This window comes from Meles meles, chromosome 9, assembly GCF_922984935.1.
Source record: "Meles meles chromosome 9, mMelMel3.1 paternal haplotype, whole genome shotgun sequence".
In the NCBI taxonomy this organism is placed as follows: Eukaryota; Metazoa; Chordata; class Mammalia; order Carnivora; family Mustelidae; genus Meles; species Meles meles.
In genome coordinates, this window is record NC_060074.1 from 103,345,641 (window position 1) to 103,371,906 (window position 26,266).

A 26,266-nucleotide genomic window follows, 5' to 3' on the forward strand; every position below is an offset into this window, starting at 1 on the left:
CCGATTATAAGAAATTTAACACAGGAATGCAACGTTAATGATAGGAGAAACTGGGTGGGGAAAAGAGGGAGAATATGAGAACCCTGTTCTTTCTGTGCATGTTTTTTTCTGTAAAACTAAAACTGCTCTAAAAAAAAATCATCAAATCTATTTGAAAACCCTAGACTCTAAAAAAAAGTTGCTTTGGCTGGATTTGACTTCTGCGTCTATTTGAGAATGCTGACAGACACCAGCCTGACATTCTGGTGGAACACATTTGCCACATGATAAGGAAGGATTATGTTTTCTAAACATTCTGTTCCAGGTAAAAGATTGGGTTCCATTTCTGGAAAGACCTGTGACTTCATGCACGCCAAATTTGAATCTGTGTTCCAATACTTATAGGCACGTGACCATGAGAAACTTGCTTAACTGTTGTCTTAGTTTCCTCATCTGTAAAATGGAGATAATTGTGTGAAATCTGCCCCCGTAAGGTTGGGGTAAGGATTAAATCGAAGAGACAAACCAGCAGTAGGCAGCAATGATGAGAGTTTTTTTTTTTTTTTTTTGAAGATTTTATTTATTTATTTGAGAGAGAGAGAGAGAGAGACAGTAAGGGGTGGGGTAGAGGGAGAGGGAGAGAGAGTCTCAAGGTGACTCTGCGCTGAGTGTGAAGCCCAGCACAGGGCTTGATCTCACAACCCTGAGATCATGACCTGAGCCAAAACCAAGAGCCGGCCATTTGACTGACTGAGCCACCTAGGCACCCTTGAATGATAGTTTTTTCAGGGCAGACTGAGTACTTGTGTTCTAAGAATAATCATCATCTATTCTACCTAGGCTTATACATTTATTGAAAATAAGAACCACAATGTCTATTAAAAATTCTCTCAATGACACTCAACTTTACTGAAGCATAGGAAATAACTGGGAACCGTAATAGTTCCAAGAAATGAACTAAAATGCGGCTAATGTAAATAAAAAGGAGTTACCTACGGGCTTTTCCCAATTAATTAGCATATGCCCATTCAATTATTCATACCTTAGGGAACTCATTTAGGCAATCAGGTATCCATAAATATTCATCTTATTTACCTCAGTGTCTCTGTCATTAGGATTGGAAATTGGCAGTATTTTCTCAATATATTTCACAACTGGTTGCTTTGAAAAGAATTACCTGGGACTAAATTCCTATGTCATTAATGGTGAAAGTGAGCCACCACGTGAATGCTGAATTAAGAGAGAGCTGCTCCACGCTGGTGGTCGTCTCCTGGCCCAGGGACTCCATCATCTGCTGGAGAGGCCGCTTGGTGGGCTGCGCCCTGGCCGAGGTGCCATTCTGACCTTCGGCCACTAGCATGTGCTCTTGAATAGTTTTTCATGGCAGTCGGGCCGTGGGCCCACAGGAACGCAGAGGCTACACCTCTGGTTCTGATTTGTGGAAGAGGCAGAAAGAATGCGATTCGTAGGGGTGAGAGCATTGTGCCCCCAACACAGACAGAGGCTCCTAGGAGTAGGCTGTTCAAGATATGAAGGAGGCCCCCGAGGACATTCACGGAGGGGGGGTGTGCCGTCAGGGAGGGCCACCTCACGGGCAGGACCTGGCGCGACATGAAAATGCAGGGCCTCAGGTTCAAAACATTATGGATTTTGAGACTGCGACAGCGGGGCCTTTCTAAGTGCGAGGCCCTGTGCCCCCGTACGCGTTGCCCACCCTGGAGCTGTGTGCACCACATTCATTACCTTCTCCCTAACTGCCCGGCCTCAGACCAGAAGACAGGGACCAGAGACTCTTCTTGGTTGTTAGGAAACCAGTTTGCTGTATAAATAGTATTTCTGGAATGCTTCTCAGAGCTAGGCCCTGTGCTACCCTCTGACATTATCTCCGTATCTCCATCATCTCCTTACACTCTGCCTCCACGTGGATTTTACTGTGTCCGTTTCACCAGCGAAGGGACTGAGTTTAGGGAAAACAAGGCAATAACAGGAGCTCCTAAGTGACCCAATCAGGACAGACTCCTGCAGTTTCCTCTGTCTGACTCCGAAGGCTGTGTGCTTCTCATGGGGATCACGTTGCTGGGTAGATGTGGAATTTAGGAACATCTAAAGTATAGCATGCGCCCTTTGCGGGGTCACTTTTCTATTTCCAATCATTTTATTTACCTTGAAGGATTAAGCTCCCCTCGCAGGCCCTCTAGCCCCCTTTTACCAGTGATAGGAAACACCGCAATTTTTGTTTTTTAAACACAGCAAATTACAAGTTTTGCTTCCACCTCTTGCCCTCTAGGCTGCAGACAAAAGCTCTTTCACTGCGTCAAAGGGATACAGTCAGGCGAACAGTATAAACTAGCAGGACGATTTAGTTTTGAAAGAGAAGCCTGATCTAAACTTTTTTGATCCACACTTGAAATAAATCAAGATGATTCAGGACGGGTCATGAAAGACCCTTTGAGAAGGGAAGGTCTTCAGAATGCAGAGTGGGGCCAAGTTTCTCCTTAACTTTCCTGCCCACAAATTGTGTAAAAACCAGGGGCAGGGTGGAAGGGGGTGTGGGTATCACGGAATGGCCCTCTTGAAAGTCTTTTCTTGCTTAGTGGTAAGGAAACAATCTCAGAATGTCCCCACCTTCGGAAAGGAAGGCTCCTTTTGTTTGAAGCTTAGCAAAGCGACTTTGGTTGCCATGAAGACAGAATTAGTACTAGGACCAGTTTAGGCTGTGCGCCTCTTGGAAGCCAGGCCCCCATGCAGCCAACAAACAGCGTGAGTGGTCCAGCTTTCCCAAAGCTCGGCTGCTCATTAGAGCCATCAGTTAACCCCCTGCCCCTGCCCATTGCCTACTTATTGTAATTAATTTTATGGCCCCTTTAAAAAAAGAGAGCGAAAAGAAAAGAGAGATCGCTACATTTTATGCTACATTGCACAAGCAATTGAAAGTTGCAGGGAAAGAAGAAAAAAAAATCCGAGCACCAAATGTTTAGCAGGCTTTTCTTCTATTTTAAATGAGCAACCTATTTAAATCAATTATCAGCTCAAAATGAGCAGACTGATCTAATTAGTCTTGGCCCCTGGTGGGTTAATGAATGAAAGGGAGGTGCTGGGTAGACATGGGCTTTCTCTAGAGTCTTCGGAACTGACCACACTAACACAGAGCCTTTCTGGGTTGCTAAGTCTTATCAAGTAGAATTACAGAAAGAAATAAAGACACACGCGCGCACACACACACACACACACAGAGTGTAGAATAACAGAAGGAGAGGAAAAGGGGAGAATTATGAGTTCCATCAACAGAATGACTAAGCATTGCATGGCAAATTTTCAGCCTGTGTTTTACCAAGCAGTGATCATTACCGTTTGATAAGTTGTTCAGAATTGTAAATAAATCAATTGGTGTTTTCTTTAAGCATGTTTGAAATGGAACAACGTATTGACTTCAGGAGAAAACATGCTGGTGAGCGATGACAGCATAAACCCTGACTCTTGGCATATAGAACCTCCTCACTCTTCCTGTCCCATCGCGTCTTACCCTTTATTTAATCGTAATGGCCCCTGGACATTAATATGCGGTTCATTAAAGAACTAATGTAAGGATGCAGGAGTGGGAAATAGGATGAACAGGAAGGTTGCGAGTGTGGGAAAAATCTCAAATTTCTTAGGATTTTTTTTTTGTTTCGCTTTAATACATCTTTTTGAGTTTTCTACCACTGCAAGAAAGTGGATATTTGCTTTTTGGGTTATGACATTTCTTACCCCAAATGTTAACTCTCTGGTAAATGTTACAAGTGTTTACAGTTTGGGGATTTGATGTCTGTTACTTTGTGGGTTCCTCTTATCTAATGGAAATGACACAGGCTCGGAGGTCTGGCAGACCAGCTCTGCTTCTGAAATGCGTGACCTGAGGTAACTTCCTCTCTCGAAACCTCCATTTTCTCATCTTTAATATGGGGACAATCCCAGTCAGTTGTTCTGAGAGTCGAGGTGGTGTGTGTCAAGTGGCTACCCTCTGTGCCCTTCCTGTCTCCTTCCTCACTCAGAAAGGCATTCCCAGGGGTGTTTGGGTAAAGAGCAGAAGTGCCCTTGTGTTTTTCAAAAAGAATGCAATGGGGTGTGAATTTTTCTGCACCGATTTTCACTTGAATGAGGTCATTTTTTTCAAGACCCTCCCTGAAGGAATGAGAAAAATGAGTCTCCGGTAACCAAGGTCTTGCCTCCAGTTGAGGGTGGAGAATAATCAGGGAGACTCCATAAATGGCCCAGCTCTTCTCTGGACAGAGCCCACACATATTTCTGGATTAGAAAAACATCACTGAAAAGCTGAAAAGAATCACCATTGTCATTAGGGTTTCAGGAAGCCAGTCATGGGGTGGAGAGGGGAGAGGAGAGCTTGCGGAGGGTGTTCAGGCCGCCTGAACCCAGCCTGTGATGGAAGGAACTGAAGACCTCGTGGAAATACTCCAAGACATGGTATTGGCTATGGAAGAGCCATTCTCCATAACTCCTCTACCCAGTCCTCCTCCCCCACCAGATTTTATTTTATCTTGGTCAGAGAGACTTAGGAAACATTGGATCATCTCTGAATGACGATTGGCTCTTATGGCAAGATGCTTCTTTGCTGCCAAACAGCTATATCCTTAAAGACATTTCTAAGAACTCAGTCTTTAATCCATAAAATGTCCAGAAACATTGGCCTTTACGGAAAGTAAAATCCTACTGTTTTATGACCGCTTGGAGAGATCATGGTTCTTTTTACCAAGCACGCTATCTCATCAAAGGAGGAAATACCATTCACCTTATCATCCCTTGCCTTAGGCTGGAGGGTCTCACAGAGGTACAACATACCTCATTGGAGATGAAAATGGGAGATGAGGGAAAGATGAGGGAAAACTTTGCAGACTCTCATGTGAACTGGAATTTGGCTTTCTGGGGCAAAGAGTGGGCGTGGGAGCATTCAGGAGTATACATAAAGGAATGCTGGAAACAATTTGCTATTTTTAGAGACACAGAAAGACAGAGAAAAAAGGGGAGAAAAATCTTTGCAGCCAGGGAATGGGAACTTTGTAGTTCCTCATAGTTTCAACATGGGTTCTTACAATGATTTATTCAATTAACCTCTTGCCTGTAACCCTCCATCTTTAAATAAGCAGAATCTGAGAACAACAATTGTAACTTGGCTAACGAGAAGCTGGGTAAGTATTAAGTGTTTAAAAATCCCACTATTGGAGTCTGGTAATTTTTAAACATATAATTACCTCTTTTATTATGCTTTGATTAGATTAAAATTAATGCATTATTAAGTCATGATATGTTCAACCATCTAGACCCCTGTATAGACACAGATAGCGACTCCCTTTTTTCCCCTTCCCCAGGTCTAAGTTAATTAAATTCCCTTTAATTATAATTTACTAAAAAGCTTCACTTTTGCCACTATTATGTCTTTTGAACTTTGAAATTTGAAAAAAAAAAAGAGGACCTTAAAATGGTCTTTTACAGGAGAAATGAACTGTCAGCGAATTCAGGCAAAATTAATTATTTCAGCTTGATAAACCTTTTCATCTATTTGACTCCTTATACAGAAAAGCCAATTAATAATGTCAAACATGCTTTGCCTCCAGGGACCTGCAAGTTCTAATGAGTCTGTTTACTGTGGAGTGGCTAGCAGAATGAGCTTCATGTAGAAATTTTCTAATCGCGCCACACCTGTCAAGCTCAGTCTCATTATCTGTGTACCAAGGGCAAACCTCATTTTGTCAGTAGCGGTTTTCGAAGAACTAACAGATGCCTGGGGGAACATGCAGGACTGTCCGCCAGTAGACGAGTCACTTAATTACCAATCAGAGCAGCCACGGTGAATGCCTAATGCTCCTTAGTCCCCGACCTTCTTCATCCCAACTGCACACGCCCGCGCTATTGGGGACCTGGAGCCTGGGTCCTTCTCTGCGTCCAGTGCTCATCTACTAGGACCCCTTTCTCCTGCGGTGATGATTGATGAAGCGCCTCTGGAAACAGTGATTAATCAAATGTGTGTTGTACCACGGGTGGGCCAGTGTGGGTAGCCTGCCGGCTCGCTGATAATTGTTTGATGGGTGCAGGGGGAGCCTGTTCAGGAAGGTGTGGACACAGCCACCCCTAAAAAGAGACCACATGTCCCTTCCCACCATCCATTTGCCTCTTTGACTTGCAGGAAGTCCCAGTATGAGATATTTGGTGGCATTCTGGAAGGCGCACGGTACCCCAGGGCAGATCTTCTCAAGCTTTGAGGTCACCACATTACCCGAGGATCTTGTTCCAACAGGCTTCTGAATCAGTGGGTCTGGGCCTGAGGTTCTGCCTTTCCGATGAGCTGCTGCTGCTGCTGTAGGAGTGTGGACCACACATAAGGCCAGAGTGGAGACCAGCCATCTTGGACAAGCTGCCACCCTACTTTGAAACTTACATCCCCACCTTTCTAAAATATTATGAAACCTTGGTTCCTTGTGATTGCCTTTAAAATAACAGGCAGGCATGTTTGTGTGCACCCTGTGATCTAGGCTCTACCCAGTCTCTCTACCTCCCTTTGCCTCAATCCCTTCTTGCAGCAGACCTCCTTGCCAGCATACACTGCCTGAGCCATGCTCTCCCACCCTCTTGCTGGCCATTTCCCCCCACTTCTCTTCAAGGTTCTTCTCAGGTATTGCCTCGAGCAGAGTGCCTTCCTTGACTTTCCTCCCCTAAGCCCCAGACCATTGTAGCAGACCCTCATTTATGCTCTTGTTGACCTCCTAGAAGCTTGTGTCACTCTACGGTGTCATGAACCACTTCCTCATTCACCTCTGTGGCTAAGTCGGGAGCGCCCTGGGGGAAATACCTTTAGCCTGCTGCTCTACCCACCCCCCCCCCCAACCCCCCACCCCGCCTCCACGCCATCTCCAGCATCTGCTTTCTTTTCCAGAACACTGCTTCTTCTGCTTTAATTGCAAGCCCTCGTAGTTTCTGGACTATTGTAGCCACTTTCTCCTCACCAGTTTCTCTGATTCTAGGATCTCTCCTGTCTCATCCATCCTTAACACTGCACGCAGAACTAGGACCTAAGTTGAACCATGCTTGTGCATGGCACCATCCCCCGCCCCAGCATCTGGAAAGCTTAAATGTGCCACTTTCCCCATCTCTGAGAAGGGATCCCATGGCTGCCAACTCTGAGTTCTGAAGATCAACACACTTCTTCACCCTCTTGTTTGAAGAGAATTTGCCTTGGCTGGGTCCAGATCCACAAATCTCAAGGTGAGGGTCTAATGTTGTCTCATGCCAGGGAAGGACTGAGATTTGAAAAGCAAGCTAAGAGGCAGGCAGCCTCAAGGCTTAGATGTTGAAGAGCCCTGATATGAAATGGAAGTCTGCCATTTCTGGGCATCTGTTTTGTTCTAGCTCAGTTTCTAGTTTTGTAAGAGTGAGGGACAGTCTCTAACTGGTTTGACATGATAAGGATAAGAGATAAAATTTAATAAATGGTAGATATTTATTACTGTTTATTGAAATCATTCTGAAAAGGCTTTGACGTTCAATGAGAGCCATCCACCTGCAAAGTGTCTGCACTATGACTTTTCGTTTTTTTTTCATGACTGTTTTTCCCGTGTCTTCTCTGAGTAGTGCAGTGTCACTGAGCCGTGAACTCAAGGTCTACAAGAAATCAGACAGGTCACATAAAATCAGCCAGTGGGCTTTGAGGAAATCAAATATAGTTAACCTCTACTTTCATTAGCTTTATTTCCCCAGGAAAACTGTGTTTCTGGGGAAATCTCAAAGTGTATCCGATTCGGGCAGAGCCTTCTAATTTCTTAGCCCAGGGAGCAAAAGGAAGCTGGAAAATGGAGCCTGATTAATTCTGTCAACACTCTACTCGAGTGCTTCCTATCCCGCCCTCCTGTTGAATGCTAGGCAGAGAGATGGCTGGACGCCCAGGGACTCTTCTGTCCTGTGTGTGTGCTTCAGCCAAGCTGACGTCGTTTTGTCAACCTTAGACCTTTAGACTGTTGGCCACCATAAAATAGCCCCAGGTACCGGGCCGTGATTAAAAAAAAAAAAAAAAAAGAAAATTTTGAGCAGCATTTCACATAGTCTTCTTTCAGTAGGTGGAAAAGGCTTCGTCCATTCTTACTGATATTTTTCCATATCGATGTCAGTTTGTTTACTAAGGAGTGCGTCTCTAATTTTACAATGAGTGTCAAGAGGAAATTAGGGCTTGCTATGGAAAATAGTCAGTTTAGAGCTGTGTCGTTGGGGCCCGAGATTTTCATCCTGTGTGGTGGGAAGCCCTAGGTTTCTAAGGAAATGCCTTGCGCCTTTCTTGGAGGGAGGGAACAAACAAGGAGTTGGAGTCACGGTTCCCCTCGTCTTCCCTTCAGTCTGGCCTGCTTGTATCTGTTTGATAGGCTGGTGTTTCATTAACGTTTTATTTGAAAAAGAGCACCGAGGCTTTTAAAAATGCTGGAAACCATTGTTCTAGCTCAAATTTCAGTGGTAACAGGGATGTTCAGATCATGTAGTTTTAGGGTCCTTATCCCTCAACATCACATTCATGCTTATCAGAGCCAGGATTGTTCCTCATGGCCTGTAATGCAGTACTTTACCTGCATTCCACCAATAGCCTCCTCTTTATACCCAAAGAGCTTTACCCCTTACGAAAAAGCAATAGAGAGTCCACAGTTTATTATGTTGACATCATAGCTGATAAATAGCTACCAGGGAGGCCGTCCATCTGGTCTCCCCCTCTGGGAGAGTAGAACATGTGTAGAGGAGATGGATGGCCCATTTTACTCGTATCAGGAACAGCCAAGAAAGTTCTTAGGGATTCCAGTGTTTCCTATGATCTTTCAGTATTGCCAAATGTCCTTCTACGTTTTAATGGAGAACTCATCTGTAGGATCACAAGTGTTGGGCATCTTCAAATTGCTTCTGTTGACTTTATTTACACCTAGAGCACTGGACTTTCTGTGACAATGGAAGAAAAAACTTTATATAGTAGAAAACCACAGATTTCAGAGTCTGGCAAAACTGTTTTCGATTTTGTTCTGCGATTTACTGGAAAGATACATTAGGTAAGCTTGGCATTCCTAATGGTCCATTTCTCCCTGTATTTCTAGGAAATCAGAGCCCTCTTCATCTTTTGCCATCAAACCCACCTCAAGATTGAGAGCCAGCTCATGTCAGTAAAGATATTCTCCCCCAATCTGAAATGCAGGAGGGGTGTCTGATAGGAAAGAGTGTTTCAAAGTAGATTTCAGTTCCATTCAGGGCAATTCACTGTTTATCTGCTAAGCACCTAGCTTACGTCAAACACTCCCCAAGACACAGTGAGGGCTACGTTCAGAGGTGAGTCAAACACACATCTTGCAGCAGAGAGATGCAGACCACAGCCAAGCTGGGGGAAGGGCTACAGTTGGAATTATAACTCTATCATCATAAATGACTGACTCCACACTCTGTAGACCCTCATCAGGATCGGGATGTTTCCTCTCATTTCTGCCCTTAAAGTAAACAAGCAGAACATATTATATAAGTCTTTTAAAACCTTGTTAAGAGTTGAATTTTTTATCTTTTACCCCCAAAATGAGCAGGTTAAATCTGAGATTCGGATATTAAGATAGTTTTAGATGTTAGATTTAGATATTATCATGTACGTTTAGAGATCATCAATCAGACAGTAGCCAAGTCCATGAGAACATTTGAGAAGGAAGAGGACAAGGTGATCCTACACCTTGCTTCATTTTACAGTGAAGAAACCCTGAGATGAGGAGGGCCTCGTGGAAGGTCTTATCTCTTGTCCCCCAGGCCACAGCATGTTTTACGTCACCTAAGTGTCAACTCAAAGGACACCATATCATGCCTCCTGATGGCCCCTCCTGGGCAGATTGGCACCAATTCTATATTCATGTATTCTTTAAGTCTACTCTCTTGTAGTAAGTCTGAAGCTTTCCCCACTTTTTAAAAGAATGTAGCTCTCCCCCTTCACAGCTTTCTCAATGCATTACTGTGTCTGTCCAAGTCTTCTGGCAAGCCCGGGAGCACTTCTGAGCCCCACAGAGCCCTGTGGTTAGAACGAGCTGGTGGAAGTTAATGCTGATTTCCTGCTGCAGAGTGAGTTTTGTGACTTCCCAAACCCTCTTTGATCAAAGCAACTAGAAGGCTGGAGGCAGATGATTCACAAGCTCAGTAGTGGAGAAACTCTGCTCGGGGACGCCATGGTGAATGGTATTTAAATACAGCGTCTCGTTCCCTTACTAGGAGAGAACTAGAATGCTCACACTCGTTCTCTGGGCTAGGACTCTTCATGAACTATGTTTCCGGAGAAGACTGCAGTGCTCCATTTCCTGGGGAGCCATCATTTGCTCACCTTCCTCATTTTGATGTGCTAACAGTCCCTACTGAAGACCGTAAGTCTCCAGTGGATAAGCAAACTAGAATTTTGCCTATCTTTGACAAGTGCAGAGTTTTGAAAATTGGCCTGGGAAAGTGTATCATGGAAGTATAGACCATATTAATTTAACTACTTGGCTTTTCGTGGGCTTGATCCTTTGCTAACCTATGAGGATTAAGAAACCAGAAAGCTGGGACACATGGGTGGCTCAGTCGGTTAAGCTTCCACCTTCAACTCAGGTCATGATCCCAGTATCCTGGGATGAAGCCCTGAGCAGGGAACTTGCTTCTCCCTCTGTTTCTGCTTCTCCCCCTCGCTCATGCTCACTTGTTCTCATGCGCCTGTGTGTGTGATCTCTCTCTCTCTCTCAAAATAAACAAATAAAATCTTAAAAAAAAGAGAGAGAGAGAAAGAAATGAGAAATTTATGGGACTTTATTCCTAAGGAAGTCATGATGCAGCAGAGAAGTCCTCCTGCAAGAAAACACAGACTTGCGCTCCAGGCTGGTGACTGAAGCAATAGATCAGGTACAGCAGTACCAGCGTAAATATATCAGAGAAAACTTCCGACACATGGTAAGAACTGAATTAGATTTCCAAGTGTTGCGTGAGTGTTCTCTTGGGGCAATTTCAGACAAAGGGACTATCCTGAGAACTCTCACTTAGGCCTCCAACTAGACATTTATTCCCAAGACACCATGAGGTCAGTTGGTTATTGAAGACCTCAAGGCAATGTCGTTATTGTTGAAGAGAAGACTCGGGACCCAACTGCCTCAATTTGGACTAGTACCAATTCTTAGCTAAGTGATCTTGTGTAGTAAGTACTTACCTCTTTGAACCCCAATTTCCTCATCTATAAAATGGGTGTAGTAACAGTAACTTCCTTGTAGATGGTTGTGAAGAATAAATGGTAGAAATAATCCACATTAGTTGTTTAAGACCAATGCTTGGCATGCGGTGTTTAGTATGTATAACTTATATAACTTCTGTGGTTTCGTTTGTCCCTCCCATATCCAAATATCTTCATTATTTGCTTGCCACAGTGCCTACGAGCAGAACCGACAGTGTGTTAAGCAGCAGAGACCCATCCTTTCCCTAGCAAAACGTCATTAGCTCATTGGCCCAGATATAGCCAGAGATGGCCTGATCACGTAGATACTTGCAGAGGGTATGAGAGGATAGGTGAGAGCATATCGTTCTTAGTTGTCATCCTATTCTGTAAGACTTTAGGAGGCGAGGTCCAGAATAAGGAAGTCTCAACAGTATGGGTGTCAGAGAAGGGTGCTGAGGTGGCCAGGGAAGAGGGGAGTGTGGAGAAGAGGGAGAAGGCAAAGGACCAGGAGGAACAGGGCAGGCAGGAAGGAATCATGAGGCCGGGTTGGGAGGGATGTCAGGCAAGGAGATGGCATTCAGAAAGCCAGATCCTTAAATGTTAGAAGGATTTACAAGCCAGGGTGGTGGCGCCCAAGGAAGGAATTACCGGTTTGTTCCTGGGTTTTACAAATAGTGCTTCAGCTAAAATACTGGCTGTGTCAGGTGACGTCGTACTTCATTTATTTACTGAGCTCCTCGTGGGTGTCTCCTTTTCAGCACTTTTTGTTCAATTAACAAAATTAGATTAGACTACACAGACTTTTTTAAACTGTTGTTTATCCTCACATGTATCATAAGCCCTTCTTACATTGTTCGTTCTCCTCCACAGCTAATTTTTAATGGTTACAAGGGCATTCCATTTTTTGATTGTATCGTAATGCATTTAATGAGGCCTTATTATTGTACATTTATGTTGTTTCCAAATTTTCTCTCTTATAATCATGCAATAAACATCCTTGAAGACAGATCTTTGTGCAGATCCATAATTATGAGGATACATTTTTACAGGCAGTATCACTTGTAAAAGTATAATTAAAATTTAATTTGTTAAATTTAGGGCAAAAACATCAGTAAGTCTTTTGACACATGTTGCTCTCCAGAGAGGTTGTACTGAACTCACCCCCACAAGTAACATTCATCGGCTTTAGAATTAGTATTAGGAGTTTTAAAAACCTGTGTGTGTTCTTTTATTTTCAATTAAATGGGGGATCTGTTGACAAGTCACTAAAAACTGCCCAAGGAGATCTTGGTGGAAAATATGCACATGCTCATTCAAAATGTTCAGCGGATTCTGGAATACCCAAGGACTCAGACGCAATGTCAACATTTGTCCAGGCCCAGTATCGGTGAGGTACAGAGAAATAGGAGACAGTTGCTTCCAAATATTAGTTTATAACAATCAAGGGAGATGGGGCTCGGGAGCAGTAGCACTACTGTTCTGTTCTTAACTAGCACCACATGTAGCGGGGATGGTGCCTGAGGTAGGGTCCTAAATATCCAGTCCAATCCAGCATGGGCGGCCCGACTGCAAGGTTGGTGAAATGACCGGGGTGGGCAAGCCCCTGTGGCTGGTGGAGTCCATTCACCGCCACACGGTTTTTCTAGGTCTTCACAAAGGCTGCATGTTGTACCTGGGAGTCACCATCCAGGCGCTATCTGGTTTGGCTATACTGTGGGAGAAACAGTGTTAGGCCCTTTGCAACAACATCGTGACATGGGCATGACCCTCACATCCCCTCTTGAGGTCATTGAGGTGCAGGGTCCCATAGTGAGTGAATGCATGAGCATATCTGAGACTTGAATCCCATGAAACTAACCCAGGGCCTGTGCTTCGCCTAGTCCTGGTTCCATACATTATTCCCCAGCATTGCCGAAGACACCCCACCCAATCTGGCTGGCACAGTGCCTTCTTCCCTTCCGTTGACACTGCACTGCACCTAGCTCGGGACAACAAAGCCACAAAATGATATTGAGTGTCTGAATGTCAAGTCTCCACACTAGTCTATGTACCCCTTGAGAATGAGAGTGGTACTTGACCTGTCTGTGTGCAGTGTCTGATGTTACACTCGGTCTCACTAAATGCTGTTGGCTACCGAAAGGAAGGTAAGGAAGGAGAGAGGGAAGCAAAGAGGGAAAGAAGGAATGAAGGAAGGAAAAAACACTGGACTTGACTCTGGTTCAGTAATTTGCCTGGGGGTTCTGGAGCTTTGTGGTGGATACCAGGGGTCCCGGTAACTCTGGGGCAGTTGGCAATAGCCTTGCACCCTGTGGATGGTGGTGAGCCCTCCTCCACATGGGGTGCTCCCTGGGGCCCTCCCACCTTGATCTCTAGGGTATATCTGCCCTTCATGTCCCACTGGAGTCAATATGATGGTCACACTGAGCTTGCTTCCAGGTCTCTGCTGTAAAGCCATTTTGTTTTCACTTAAGAGAACCCTTGGAGCACCTGGGTGGTTGCTTCCAGGTCTCTGCTGTAAAGCCATTATGTTTTCACTTAAGAGAACCCTTGGAGCACCTGGGTGGTTGAGTGGGTTAAGCATCTGACTCTTGATTTCAGCTCAGGTCATGATCTCAGGGTCATGAGATCAAGCGCCATGCCAGGCTCCATGGTGGATGTGGAGCCTGCTTAAGATTCTCTCTTTCTCCCTCTCCCTCTGCCCCTCCTCTGCTCACTGGCATGTGCACGCTCTCTCTCAAATAAATAAATAAATCTTTTTTTTTAAAAGGAGCAAAGGAATCCTTTTTTATGCAGAAGCAGATCTTAACCCAATGTTCCAGGTGTTATGCTTTCAAATTTTCTTTTTCTAAAAATGGGAAAAAAAAAAAAAAAAACATGCTGAGCAATGATGTGCCAAAACATTACAGCTTTGTTGAGTGGTTTTCTGTCTTTCTTCTCCTTTTTTTTTTTTTTTTTTTTTTTTTTTTTTTATTAATGCTTACACAACAGATCCTGCTGTAGAAGCCAGTGAGAGAACATTCTCTTCTCTGGTGTGGTTTGGTAGAATAATTACTACTAATTACAGCAATAATGAACCACATTCACCTTGAGTTATAAAAATGAAATAACAGCCATCCGAGGACTCTATAAGGGTGTGCTGCTTTTGTAATTCCCAGAGCATGTTCACAAACATGATCTCATTGGGTTTTCATAGCAGCCAGGTAAGACGGGGACATGTTGGAGCCATTGTTCCCATTTTCAGGTGAGATGGAAAGAGATCAAGAGTCTTGCTCAAGGTCACACAGTGATTCAGTCGCTGATGGAGAGGAAGAGTCAGGATCTCAGCCTTAATAACCCTACATCTTTTCCAGAACAGTTGAGATAATCTCCCATGAGTGTCCCTGTGTCTGGCTATGGAATTCTAATGTCTAAGTATCTGAGACTGGAGGTCATGGGCAGCCAGGCCACAGGTAGCTATGTTTTAACACATGCCTAAATTTAAAAGAAGGCTCAGCCTGAGGTTTAGTGAGATCACACTATCTTCTCCATTAGTCATAGGTCAGAATGAGGCTATTTAGTTATGCAGTTAGGGGCTTTGGCCCTGGGGCCTTGGAGACAACAAACCTGGCTTTAAATCTAGGCCCTGATTCTTACTGGTATGTGACTTTGAGCAAAGTACCTCTCCAGCCTGCTTCCTCACATAAAATTTGCTTGAGGGGTGCCTGCGTGGCTCAGTCAGTTACACATCTGGCTCTTGATTTCAGCTCAAGTCATGATCTCAGGGTGGTGAGATCAAGCCCCATGTCAGGCTCTGTGCTCAGTGAGGAGTCTGCTTGAGATTCTCTCCCTCTCCCTCTGCTCCTGTCCACCCCCTCCTCTTCCTCTCAAATAAATAAATAAATCTTTAAAATAAATAAATAACATTTGCTTGAAACTAGAACACACTGCATAGATGGTTTTGATAATTAAACGAGATGCAGAACTCTCAACACATAGCGAGCTCTCAATAGCTCTGCGCCATTGTGATTAGTAGTATTATCATCACAAGGTGGATGGGAATTCATCCAGAGACCTCCTTCTTGTCTTGGGCCTCTGTCATTTGGGCCCCAAAGATGGCAGAAATGCTGATGGCACCACAGTCAGAAGGCCCCCTAAGGATGGAACCGAGCAAGGTTTTGGGAATGTGGCAGTCCAATCTTTGGTATTGTATCAGTTTCCAAGGGCTGATGTAACAGATAAACCACAAACTTAGTGGCTTAAAACAACAAAGATTTATTACCTCACTGTTCTATAGGTCAGAAATCTAATGTGGCTTTCCTTGAGCTCATATCCAGGTGTTGGCAGGGCTGTATTCTTCTTCCCTGGAGGCTCCAAGGAGAATAGGTTTCCCTGCCCTTTCCAGCTTGTAGAGACTCCTGCATTCCCGGGATCCTGGCCACCTCCACCATCAGCAAAATCAGCAACAGCATGTTGCATCCTTCTCATTCAATCCACTCTGACCTCTTTTGTCTCCTTCTTCCATTTTCAAGAACCTTCATAATTCCACTGGGCCCATCCAGATACTCCAGGATTTTGTACTCTCTGAAGGTCAAACGATCAGCCACATTACATCCCTCTACATCCCTGATGCTCTCAGTTCTGTGGATCAGGACATGGACATTTTGGGGGATGGGACATTATTCTGCCTACTGCAAATATCCAAGCTCTGCTCACCTAGTTAAGGCCTGGATGCTGAGTCCAGCCTTGGGCACCACAGCCAAGAGGAGGGAATAATAAAAATATACTAAAACTACAAAGGTGTTTCTCCAAGAATATTCTGTGCATTAGAATCTACCAGGTGGGCTTGTTTAAAAGCAGATTCCAGGACTTTATCCTCCATCACAACCTCTTGGTTAAGTAAGTCTGGAATAGACTCAAGGACTTTGCATTGAACAAACTCCCAGAAGTATGATCCCGACATTCACTTAATGGGATGAACCATGTCTGTAAAGCACGGCCTGTGTTGAGCACAGCACTAAGAGGCAAACACGATCTGGAGCCCTGGGAGCAGAGGCAGGGCAAGAATCCATCAGTAGGGAAGAAACAAGAAGACTCCCTGAAGCTTCTCCTCACAGACGCCTGGGTCAGCCTGGGAATAGAAAAGGAGATCAAGGTCAAGGCCGACCCTGGTGTCTCAGGCACTGTTGCCGGGAGAATTAGACACCTGGCCTGGAATTCACACAACACACTCTTGACCAGCTTTTGAGCTGCGTACAGGAGGGGAGGGGACCGTGTGATGTTGTTGCTGGAACACAGAAAGCTGGTGAAAGGCCTGCTCCCTTCCCAGGCGTCAACCGTTGTGGAGCGGGGGCAACTCCTAGGATCCTGCTCATCGCTGAAGAATGTGAAGGATCCCGGGACATGGCCCCTCCCTGCCTTCAGACCCAGCGCCCTTCTCTGGAGGTCAGGCAGAGTCCAGGGGGGTGCGGGTAGGTGGGGGTGCAATGGGGACCGAGGCTGAATCATGTTTCCCCTGGAGGAGTGGGGGTGACTTCACCGGGAGCCAGTACCTCCCTCACTGACTTGTTCTTACAGCGGGAGGTGGTGTCCTCACCTTGGACACGTTCATCCGCGGAAGGTGTTTATGGGGTTCTGGCAGCAAGCTCAGCTTCTCATCACCTGAGATGGGTGCTGGCCCCGCTGTCTCCCCTGTCTTCTGGTCAGGTGGTCCTTGTTTTCTCCATTAAACTTTGAAAGCCTCCATCCCTTCATTGGTCCCGAGATCAGCTCCAGACGGGCACAGGAGGGGTGCAGTAGGGCTGGGATCCGGGATGCCCCTGGAACAGGCTTTGGTCCCTCTATGGCTTCTGTCGGTGCATTCATGGCCCGCTCCTCCTGCTGGCAGGCCTGGACTTCTTGCCAGATTAACATCCCTAGAAGATAGACAAGGTAAGGGCATAATCATACCCTTTCCCCATGGCCTTACTTAAAGTCTACAAGACATCTGCTGATAGCTCATCACCTGCTACTCTCCTTGCCAGGCCTTGCCCTTGACCAGATATCTTTGCCAGACCACCTTCCATCCTGAGGGTTCAGTCTACATAGGAGGAAAGCACATGACACCAAAGAAGGAGAATAGGATTTTTAACCAGACAACTTTGGTGCAAGTCCCAGCAGAACTGTTTGATTGCTATGATCTTGGGCAAGTACCTTAACCTCCCCTGGATTCATTTCACTTGCCTGACTCACAGGGTCATTTTGAAGATTAAATCAGATAATGCATATAAAACCCCATTATGAAGAGTAAAATATGTCCATTAAGGATTTATTGAGCCCATTTATGAAGTGTTTATTCCATGCCAAGCCCCAAGCTGGGCAGTGTGGGCATGGACGTTTAAGACACAGCACAAACTGAAAGCATCTCAAGGTGTAGCTTTCATCATTATGATTAGTAATAAGAAACACTGGAAGGTGAGCAAGCTCAGGACCGGCGATGAGGGTGTAGGGCCGAGGATCCTGGCCATGGTGGCTGCGGTGAAGTGGGGGTGTGAAGTGCCAACCTTTGCTAGTGGCCTGGAAAAATCTCTCCATGCATCCGTGTCCCTTGGGATGGAATCTGGTCCGTGGGGTGGAAGTATTCTAGTTTGAGGTTTCTATGTCCTGCTATCTCTCCTGGAGTCTTCCTCTTGAGACGGTCCTAGATTTTCCATTCATTTTTGGAATCTTTTCACTTCGGACACCCAGTGGGCTTTGAGTCCTTGGATCCTGGATCTAGGGCAGACTCACACTCAGTGCCTTCTCTGAAATCCTTGGGGCCCGATGTGTTTCAGAAATCACCTTGGATTGGGGCGCCTGGGGGACTCCATCAGTTAGGCATCTCTCTTTGGCTCAGATCATGATCTCAGGGTCCTGGGATAGAGCATCGCATTGGGTTCCCTGCTCACTGGGGACCTGCTTCTCTCTCTCCCTCCGCTGCTCCTCTTGTTTGTGCTGTCTAGCTCTTTCTCTGTCAAATGAATTAAAAAAAAAAAAGAAAGAAAGAAAGAAAGAGAGAGAGAAATCAGCTTGGATTTTAGAAAAGTAATACTGACCATATTAACAGTGATAGCAGGATCTGGGCACCATCCTCCCCCCGCCCCCACCCCCACCAAACGTGGAAGGATTCCTGCAGCAGGAACATGGGACTGTTTTCCACTAAATGGGGTCAGTAAAGACTATAGATAACCTCATGTGGCCAAATGAGTTATGATAAAACTTTTGCTTTTCAGACTCTTTTGAGTTTGTGAATTATGAATAAGGGACTATGGATCTATAGAGCTTAGCCTTTGAGCTCGTGCCTGTCAGGTCGAGACGATTTCATTATTTTTATATTTTAATATATCCATATATTTTAATATAGCCATACATTCATGGAGGATATAAGGTATTCTGGACCCTGTTCTTGGAAATCCCAGGTATTCCTTTTACACCTGTAGGTAAGCACCTGTGTACCTTCTCCAGTGTTATATTTCCAGCCAAATAAGAGCCCATCACTTGAGTCTACCCAAAACAAACAGACCAAAAATCAGAAAGGAGTTTGGAAAGGGCCACTTACAGCAAAATCATCCTGTTCCTCATGTAACTAGGGGTTGATCTAGATCATCGTTGTAAGGGTGCCTCTTGTATAACAGTCCTATTTGCCCTTCTTCATTCATTCCTTCGGTCACTTATTTACTTATCCAATTACTCTTTTATTCTCTCACACCCTCCTTTGTTGATTAATTTGTCCTTTCATTCAATAAACAATAGGGTCAGCAATGAATTGATGTCAGACCCAGGGCCAGATCCTGGGACAAGGCAAATGAGACATGTTCTTGCCCTCTGGGACTTTCAGTTGCATAGGGCAGACAAACAGGAAACCAAGCCTGATGCATTTCAAAAGAGAATGAAATTTAGGGGAAGGGTCCAAATAAAGGATCGAGGTGAGACAGACTAAGAAGGTGGTTTTGGAAGGCTCTCTGGAGGAGGCCCCTTAACTGGCCCTGAAGAACAATTACATTTAAAGGGGCATAGAAATTAGGACCGTGGGGGAACCAGGGTGGCTCAGTGTGTTAAAGCCTCTGCCTTCGGCTCAGGTCATGATCCCAGGGTGCTGGGATCGAGCCCCACATCGGGCTCTCTGCTCAGCTGGGAGCCTGCTTCCTCCTCTCTCTCTCTCTCTCTGCCTGCCTCTCTGCCTACCTGTGATCTCTGTCTGTCAAATAAATAAATAAAATCTTAAAAAAAAAAAAAAAAAGAAATTAGGACCGTGGATGGGGCAGGTGGGTGTTCTAGATTGAGGCTGTCTACATGGAGGGTGAAAAGTCGAGCACATCTGTGGAACAGTGGAGAGTGCTACAGGATGGGGGTGGTTAATTTCAGTAGCTGTTACAGCTCCTACTATGTCCTTGAGAAAGACGTTTGTCCAACAATTAGGTTCCTGGGGCAGGAATCCCCATAACACCCTCTAGGGAAGGCCTTTGGGGGATGCCTTTAACTTTTATTCCCAAATAACATTTCTTGGTGCAGAAAGATACCACAAATAGTTATTCTTTCTGATCTGGTTTCAAGCAAGTGCTTGCTAACAAAGGTCACTAAGGTAGGAAGTGGCAGAAGGAGGATACTTTGACCTTGTTAATTCCCCAAACCAGCTGTCAATCAACCCCAGGATCTGGGAGGCATTCGGGTGAAGTAAATAGAACATTGTTGGGATTCCAGTTCTAGCTCTGCTGTTGTTCAACTATGAGGCCTCTGGCACCCTGTTAAACCCATCTGAGCTTCAGATAGGTTGTTGGCAGGGACAGGCAAAATTATATAGAAAGCTCCAGGCAAATAGGATGTACTCGGGGAACACCAGCTGCAAAGCCAGTGAGGTTAGGGATTTTTTTCTGTTTGCTGATTGCTGTTTCCCCAGGGCCTTTAACTGGCCCACAGTAAGAGATCAACAGTAAGAGATCAACAGATGTTTGTAGAGTGAATGAAGGACTCTTCTACTTGCCTTTCAACGGCTAATGCAGTTTGTCCTTTTTTTTTTTTTTTTTTTTCTTTCTCTAGCTGTGTACACTTCCTTTCTCATGGTCAGTTTCACATGTGTTCTTTTGATTTTGAGGTATGAGATTGGCACTACACCCCTAGACAGGCGGGTGTTCTAGGAAAAGTTTCATGGAGCATGTACTGATCAGGCTCAAACCAAGAGCTGGATAGACCCAGCTTATCCATTTGAACAGTTCAACCTCAGTGACGGCTCTGTGGAGAGAAATTATGTGAAGCAAAGATAATTACCAAAGGAAGGAATTGTGAGCAATCTGGGGATTAAAAACTTAAACTCATCTCTTTATCTCAAGTACCTGACGGCAGGACCAACAGATGTATGGTAGGTACACAGTGGATGTTCAGTGCAAAGATGAATAAAGAAAAAAATGAATGAACGAGTGAGTGAATGCATTAATTGATAAGAGGAGGGGAGAAGGAAACTGTCACTGAGTGCCCACCATATATCAAATTCGGTGCTGGCTTAAATTTGTTCATTAAAAAAAAAATCCTCATTTTGGTGAGCCAACACTTCCCTCATTGATAAATTAATTTTTTCTTGTATCAGACATGTATCATATTCCCTAAATTTAAAATGAGGAACTCTTTTTCTGTGCTAAAACTTATGAGGGACCCATGGAAGCAAGAGAACCCTCTCTGTGACTTAAAAACTATGTATGTGACACAGAAAACCTCACAGAAATGGCTTACAAATGAACTTTTTATTTATTTTGTTTTAGTGGAAGACTAGAATGGAGTAGACTAATTATGGGTTAGCAGGTTCATGTCAATTGGGAGGTGAATATACCCACTTCAGTGGGAGGAAGGGAAAGTTTGTCTCCTTTTTTCCACTTTTTTGAAAGAACCAGTAAATTAATCAACACAGATTTCCCAAGCTAGAAATACAAAGAGGCATCTTTGGCAATATGTCCTGAGTCCTTCCTCATTCCTTAAAGTTAAAATCCTCCTTTATTCTCATCATTACCTTTGGGGACCTGATGTTTCATTAGGAAAAAAAAAAAAAAGATAAATTTTGGGCAGCTGAGTCCCTTAGTTGGTTAAAAAATGATACATTTTTAGCATTTTAATAAATAATATTATGCATATTTAATGGATTCTAAATACATGATTATTTAATTTCTTACCCTAATATCTGTATTTTCATATAAAGTAGAAAAGCATTACATAACAGAAACTTATTTTGACTATAGTCTCATCACCCTCCACCAGACTGATTCTTCCTTTACGGTTAATGATAGTAGCAGAATGGGCCCTTCCTAGGGCATGGAGACCACTGGTTGGGACGCAATGATGAAGACGCAGCCCACAGCATTCTCATTCATGAGACTCATGGACCCCCAGCATCTGTCTCCCCCCACTTCCAGCCTTTGGGGAAGGGTTGGTTAGCCAAGAAGAGTGTCTCCAACTACTAATCACCATCTTTCACTTCTTCCTTTTTGGGTGCTTTGTGGTACTGTCTGGTCCCAAGCATCAGCAGAAAGTCTTGTGATACAAGAGGAGTCGCTGTGATTATGTAGACATGTAGACCATGTTAATAGTACCCTTCTTTATTTAACATTGATGCAGTGTACTTGTATTGTTGTTGCTACTTCTATCAATCGTTGACTTCTATTAGAATGAATTTGGGGTTATACATCTGAAAAGGCATTTCTGATATTGAATTTTGATACCTGTCCTCATGAAAGAGCTCTTCAGTATTAGCATCATTGTGTGGACTCTTGTCTTCATGCCAACAAGGAATGGAGACTGGCCATGATGGGGTGAGGGGTCTGTCGATGCATTCAGCCTTGGTGGGTTACCAACTGTTACAGTCCAGAGAAGGGGTAAAAAGAAGAAAGTGTCCTCGGAGAAAAGGGAGAGGCTGGAGGAAGGGGTTGGAGACGGCCTCCCTCAGAACAAACCCCACTCATTTCACTGGGAAGCAGACTCTTCTTTGAAGGCTGCTTGAGAAACCCACATTACGGACCCAGATGGTTCCTCCCCATGGCCCTCACAAGGGTGACCTGACCATCACCTGCAGACCTAGCTGTGGCCTGGGCCAGGGAAATGAACCTGTTCATCACCAGGGGGATTTGAGGAGGAGTTAACCAACATGGTGCTTGTCATCAGCAAGGGCACTGGAAGGTTCCTCTGAACAATTCCATGTGCTTCCTCAGTTGAAGCCTTGGTTGTTTAGAGGGGAGTTGGCCTTGTGTGCCACTCACTTGTCCAGTAAAAATTATTTAGTACTCTCTGTTGTACCACTGCTATTCTAAGTTCTGGGAACCCCATACATTCACACACTTTCTCCACAGAGCTTATGGTCTGCACAGGGAGGCAGCATGAAACGGGGGCTTACACAGTGGTTGTGTTCAGTGCTGCAAAGAGGAAACCCAGTAATATATGGAATGTCAGGAATAGGAGGTTGGGGGAAGAGTTCCCAAAGACGTGTCATTTTGTGCCAAATCTCAATGACAACTCGGACTAAGCAGGTGAAGGGGGAGCAGTGCTGCAAGAAGAGTAAATGGTGGGTGTGGGAAGACCCTGAGGAGGGAAGCAATGGGGAGAATAGCATAAAATTGACCTAACCATTCTCCTCCTGGATAAATACCTCACAGGGAGATGTACCCTTACGCACCAAAAAATCTATACTTGAATGTTCATAACAGCAGAGTTGGTAATATCCCCAAACTGGAAACTACTCAAATGCACGTCAACACAAAGATGGATAAATGAATTGTGGCACATTTGCATTGGAGAATGATTCAGCGATGAGGTAGAATAAACCACAGCTATGCACAGCAATATGGCGGAGTCGGGCAAACATGAGGGTGGGTGAGCGCGATCAGCCACAGGCAGGTACACAGGAGCAACCGTACAGAGGGAAGGCGCCGAAGCCAGGCTGAAGTTCCCCTTTGGAGGGCTAATGGCCAGAAGGCTGTAGGGGGCTGCTGGTCACAATCTGCTTTGTGATCGGGGTGCTGGTTACGTGGGTGTGTTCAGTTTGAGAAAATTCATTAAGCGACACACTTAAAATTTCCATCCTTCAATTTGTGCATGTTATACTTTAATAAAAATTTATGAAAGGTGAGGCTAGACAGACAGGCAGAGACATTAGAGGTCTGGTCTAGGTGTCGAGCTCCACCCTGCTTATCCTCCTGACCTGGAACCTGGAGCTGGCTGTTCTGTCCACGTTTTTACCTTTGATGGCCTGAGTGTGTGTCTCAAGTCCTACCCTGCAGGCTGGCCCCATCCCCGCTGCTGGGTTCTGCATCGCCTCCCTCCAGCCACCTGCTGCCCAGCTCATGTGCCCCAGACTGCAGATTCCCGCCCTCCATTTCCTTTCTCACCCCCTCACTCCCTGTGGACAGCAGGTGCTATAGGGTGCCCCTTCCCTAATGCTAAATGGGCAGCATCGCTGGGACATGAAGGGGAAATAAATATTTGCTTCTACTTGAGTCTTTTGGCATCTCCCCAAAAAAACGCCACAGGAGACCTCTGCTTATGGTCTTACTCAGAATATTTTAAAAGCTTATTGCCTGATTTGGGTGAATCTTGACCCCTGTCTGCATCCAAAGCCTTGCTTAGGGCTTCTTGTCAGGTGACAAAATAATAGCCCGATGCTGAAGCTACTTTCTTCAGCTAGTTTGTTGCCGGCCACTGCACATGCTCTAACATGCAATAAATTGGTGAATGAAGAGATTCAAACTGATTCAGGTGATGGTGGGCAGTTGGAAACTTTAGGACTTCAATTCCTCTAAATGTTAACTTTCTGGGTCCCACCAGTTTCGTACTGCCTACACATCAGTTAGTTGCTTCCCACCTTCTTGATTTTTGCCATATTTCCTTGGTACCCAAACTGTTCGAAGTACTTTGTCTTTTAATCGAATCCCTTTTTTTAACTTAAATTTCTTTCCTAATTATGCGTCCTGTCATTGCTCTAAATGAACAACTAGAAAGACTTACAACTAAAGAAATTAACTAAAAATGAGTGCAAGGTCAACAACACAATGTTATTAAATGCTGGCTGGCTCCTATGGGGTGTGGAGGGCAAAAGGGAAATCAGCAAGTGCTAGACACCCTCTTGGTGTCATCAGTAGGGGTGTATTCAAAAGAGATTCACATTCTCACTGGGCCAGCCAAAGAGAGTTCATACCTTGCCTGCCCACCATCTCAAATCGTTCTGCAAACCTTGGGGGAGGTACTGTCCCACACCTTGGGAAACACTAGCCCAGGGATCCCAAAGGATGTGGCTAAAAGAAGCAGAAAAACAGAGAAATGGTGAAGAAGGGGGTATATAGAAACCACTCCCTTCAGCACAGGGAAAAAACATGAGTCAAATATTTTGCTTTGCACGTGGCAACAGGTCCCTAGTCCCCGCCCTTCTCATTCATTGTTTGAATTGGGACAGTGACGCAAAGCTGTCCACACAGCAAGGATGAAAAGAGAAAGGGGCAGATGGCTTGAGCACCTTGCCATGCTGCCTGCCTGCCTTACTTGCCCTCGACGTGGTCCTGGCTCTTCCCTCACCCTCCTCCAAGCCCAATGCCCTCAAGACTCAGAAAGAGCCCAGAAGTCCTCTCAGCGTGAGGCTAGCTTCTTGTAGCTTCGTCCTGTTCTTAAATCAAAACCAGACTTCCTCAGATCTTTGTATTTTGCATTTTGGCTAGATGGTGGGATCTTTTGGGGGGTACTGTTCCCAATCTGTATGGAAGTGAGTTGTGAATGATGAATACTGTAGATCATCTTGTTTGTGAATGGCACCTTAGTATGCTGAAAGTAATATGAAGCCATAGATCTTTCCAGACGAATATATCCAAGTCCTGAAACAGCTTAATAGAGTCCCCTACCCCCTTCCAGTTATTGTTGAGGCTCATCAAATGGAGTTCACCAAAAGGCATTGTGGCTTTTGACCAAAACTAAAATTTCCTGTCTCCGATTTCCTGTAATTTCGAAGTTATTTCCCTTCTGTCCTGTAACTTGCAAACCCAAATCCCCAAGTGAAAGAGGCCCTATACCTTGGCTTCTTCCATAGCCTTATAATAAATAATTAATATCTTATTGTTTTATGGCGTTGCTTTGCCCTCAGAAAGGATCACAGGTCTTTGTGCATTTCATGGACCTCTGTGGATGTTCCTTTGGTTCTCAAAGAAGCTAACATCGTCAGTCATCTTAAATTTTAATTAAGATGTTCAGAAAGAATAAAAACCTATAAAATATTCCGGGTAGTTTATGACTAATATTTCTTGAAGCAGGTACTTATTTTTCCTTCTGTATGAACTGGGGCATCTAGGACCTTGCTTCTTTAACCCATGGTGATGCTTTCGTTGTGCACTCAGCTTTAGGTGATTTCCAGTTTCTTGAGTCATTCTAGAAAACCATGTCTGCTTTATTCTCAAAATTTTTTTCTTGGGACACCTGGGTGGCTAAGTGGGTTAAGCCTCTGCCTTCAGCTCAGGTCATGATCTCAGGGTCCTGGGATCGAGCCCCGCATAGGGCTCTCTGCTCAGCAGGGAGCCTGCTTCTCCCTCTCTCTCTGCCTGCCTCTCTGCCTACTTGTGATCTCTGTCTGTCAAATAAATAAAATCTTTAAAAAAAATTTTTTTTCTTGCATTTTATCCCTCTCAAACTTCTAGAAAAAAAGAGATGATGTCTGTTCCTTTTCTCTTTGTTTCAAGGACTGTCTAAATCAGCATTTTCAAGATGTCTGACATAGAAGACTAGTCCTAGGATGTTCCAATGTCAAAATAATTCGGGAAATGACACACACCATATCCTACTCTTGGAGATTCCCAGCGCATGTTAGGCTTCTCAAGGCTCTGAGAATCCTGGAGACTTGAGACACTGTTTAACTTTGTGTAACTCTATTTTGCCAAACTCACATTACCCCGAATGTAGGTTTGGCAAGGTGTTCAATAGCTACTTCTAGAACTGAATTTAGGTAGAGAGTTTGTGTCTAAAGGGAGGGTGGTAGTTTTAAAATATGGCCTCGAGTTTGTTGACAATCTATTCTTCAAGAGGTGGGCGGTGGTGTCTAATGTCTACTCCCCTTGAACCTGGGTG